The sequence below is a fragment of the Penaeus monodon genome, unplaced genomic scaffold, assembly GCF_015228065.2.
Source record: "Penaeus monodon isolate SGIC_2016 unplaced genomic scaffold, NSTDA_Pmon_1 PmonScaffold_3247, whole genome shotgun sequence".
Classification (NCBI taxonomy): domain Eukaryota; kingdom Metazoa; phylum Arthropoda; class Malacostraca; order Decapoda; family Penaeidae; genus Penaeus; species Penaeus monodon.
In genome coordinates this window covers 22,501-25,796 of record NW_023657952.1, presented here as the reverse complement: position 1 = coordinate 25,796, position 3,296 = coordinate 22,501, and the positions used below count along the sequence as shown (strand labels likewise).

Below are 3,296 nucleotides of genomic sequence, written 5' to 3'. Positions count from 1 at the left end.
TAGAACCGGGTCAAGAAGGAGAATCTAATTCATTAGACAAAGAAGCAGGTCCAACAAGGAGGGTCCAAACGGAAGGAATGCATTTTTCAGGTCACAAAAGTCAGAGGCTCATCCAGCGAAGGGCTCTCATTTACTGAAATAAGTCAGAAAGTCAAGCAGCAGAGAAAGAGGTAGTGCTATCTGAGGCCGTAATGACCAGGAAAATCCACGGATGCTCCAAATAGGGGATCTGAGAAAATGTCTCAGAGTCGGTCATCTGTACTAAGTCAGCTGCAGATTACATCCTCTATGACTTTTGATAAAGAAAATAATTCAGAAGATAAATATTCTGAAGGTGACAGATGTTCAATTTGTGGAAAAAAACAAATTGCCCTTTAGATCCTAAACGAGCATCGAAGTAAACCCTATTTCCCTATGCCCCAAAAGTCACTTATTGGGAAATTAAAGTCTCCACGAAAGTCAAAGCAACCCAAGCCGAATGTTATGATGGCGAAGAGGACGAAGACTCTTCGAAACGTTACATTAATACCCGAAGTTAAACCCAACAGATTGACTAAACGCATCGCTAATCACAAAACACTTCACGTCTTCAATTTTAAAAGTAATGTAAACTTTAATAGACATATCTAACTGTTTCCTTTATCAAATATTTAATAATTTGTCTTTCATTGTACTTTAAAAAAGTAATTTTCAAAATGTATCAGAGTTCATCAAGTTATTATTGCTCACTAGGGTCAGCTCTTCAAAGCGGTGGAAGATGGAGATATAGCTAGAGTGCAGAAATAATACAAGATACAGGGGTCAGCAGTGAGGATAAACAAGACCAGATGCACACTCCTTCATGCTGCATCGCTCACAACCAAACCGGATGTGGTGATGTTTCTGCTAAAATTTATCAGTCCAAATGTTACAAACAAATCTGGACAGACTCCAGCTCATATGGCCGCTGAAAAGGGTCACACACAAGTGCTGAAGCTTTTAGCGAGTGACTCTGATTTTGAAGCCGAAAAACAGGATAATCATCATAACACAGTAAAAATTTCCCCGGTAAGTATTTATGATGGAATCCTAGACACTAGAGGGAGGATTAAAAACAGACAAGTTTTAATCAGAGACTTCAGCATTATAAATTAAACTGTAAAGTATAGAATGGAGTAAATGTGCAAAAGCATTTTCAGTGTGAGTATTGCTTTCTAAATCAGTTTCTTTTTATGTTAAAGCTGGAGGCCACTATCACGGCATATGGAAGGACAAAGAAAGAAGCAGAAAAGCTTGTGGGAACTTGGTGCGATCCAGACAGTCATGGTGGAAAGCTGGTGATACGGGTGGTTGGCACGAGATCTTGAATTACTACACCTCGCCTTCCTGGCCAATTCTTGAATATGGAATGGGTGCTCATTACCATGTTTGCAAAGGTAATATTCTCTGTCACACATACTTCCAACAGCATCTTGAGAATAAAACAATTTATGACTTAATGTAAGTTTTGAAGACTTCATCGACTCCAAATATTCAGGAACCAGAAATGATAAAAAAAACGATGAACTGTCTGTTAACATCAGCCGCTCAAACTCGGTACCAGCTTAAAGGAGGTAACTTATTTTTATACTTTGGGCAATGAAATGTATCATAATGTATTGCTCTTTATAGTATTAGAACATTTCTTTTTTTAAGTAATTCCTATTTACATTTCACTAAGGATAAAAAAACTTTTAATTTCAGGTGCCCACACGACAGTTCACGTGAGAATGCAACGGCAAATTGCAAAGAGGTTGATGGTACAAGATGGACAAAAAGGAGGCACGAGGTTTTGTTCGCATCTTCAAGATCAGTTCTTTTAAGGACAGACGACCTGAACCTTCAGGCACTCGACTCGATGCTCGCTTTATATCAGATGTATTTGACAAAATGGGATACGTGGTAAAACCACACTCGTCACCCACGGATCAGCAACGAAGGAAGTCTGAAAAATATTCGGGCTGTGATGAGCTTACAGACGTCGGATGTGATATATTTGCATTTCTGGTTATCGTTATAAATGCAGGAAGTTTCTTACGTCCGATATGAAATCTGTAGATATTGTACTCATCGTAAATCTCTTCAAGATTCCCAATTGTCCTCTAGGCTCACTAACAAACCCAAACTCTTAATCTTTAACTTGTACAACCTGAGTGAAATTATCAACGCTTCAAGCAGTGAAACTCTAAAAGTGAAGGGTGACAGATCCCCTCAGCGACATGGTTTTGGATCTATTCCAACAGCATTGGTCTACTGCATCCCGAATGGGAAAAGGAACAGCCTTCAAATTGGTGTTTGTGTCGCACTTTGGCAAAGCATTGCTGTGCCAGGAACTTTGTGATTTTTACAGAGGAAAGAATTCTGAATAGAGTACAAATGAGGAGCGCTCCTAGTTCTTGACACGATTGAAGGTACTTTGGCTTCACCAAGAAATTCTTTTTATCTTTGTAAATTAAAGAGATCCTCTGTGCAGGAAGTTTTGTTGATTTATTGAGGTACGTGAATTTTAAATTTATTATTTCAAGAAAATTCTCGACAAACATTAGTCACTGGTACAAATGTAGAAAAGTATAACCACTGATGTCATTTCGATAAAGAACTAGGAACAAACTATTTGAGCGGCATATTTTATGGAATATCTATATTCACATACATTCCACTGATCTCGAGTATATATAATAAGTCTATATATATATAATATAGATTATAATATATTATATATATATATTAATATATATATATTATATAATATTATACAGGAAGAATGGTAAATGGAATCTTCCATAACATTATTGCGATTTAGCATGTCAGCAAATATATACATGAAAATCTAGCCATTCAAAGGCTACGATACAGTGTAGCTGCTAGTATAAATACATCTATTCGTTGTATTTAACTTTCAAACCTGGTCTTTAGATCTCTAGCCTTACCAATTCGCAAAAACATTCCAATTAAAAATTATGGGAAAAAAAAATAGTAAGGTTTTAAGCTTTGAAGTGATATGGACTGGAATTTACTCTGTAATATTCGTACACACAGCGCACTGATCGACCGGAAGACAAAGAGATAAATTGTAGATAGGTATATTTGATACTCTGGTGTACGGACAGAATAGAGGAAACGGGATTGCCATACTATGTTTTTCTAACTAAATATGGTACAGATATGCTAAACGGCTGCAGGATATATTGTTGATTTGTCATATCTCGGCTAAATGTGAATGGCAGGACCAACTTGAGAAGAGGTCCTCTGTTTTAGCACAATATTTTCGGAGATTA

The 3,296-nt window shown here is 37.0% G+C and overlaps 1 pseudogene; it reads left to right on the top strand.

Annotated features, from left to right (window-relative positions):
• Nucleotides 1–378: 378 nt before the first annotated feature.
• On the top strand, nucleotides 379–2,469 carry LOC119570589 (annotated as a pseudogene).
• Nucleotides 2,470–3,296: the final 827 nt, after the last annotated feature.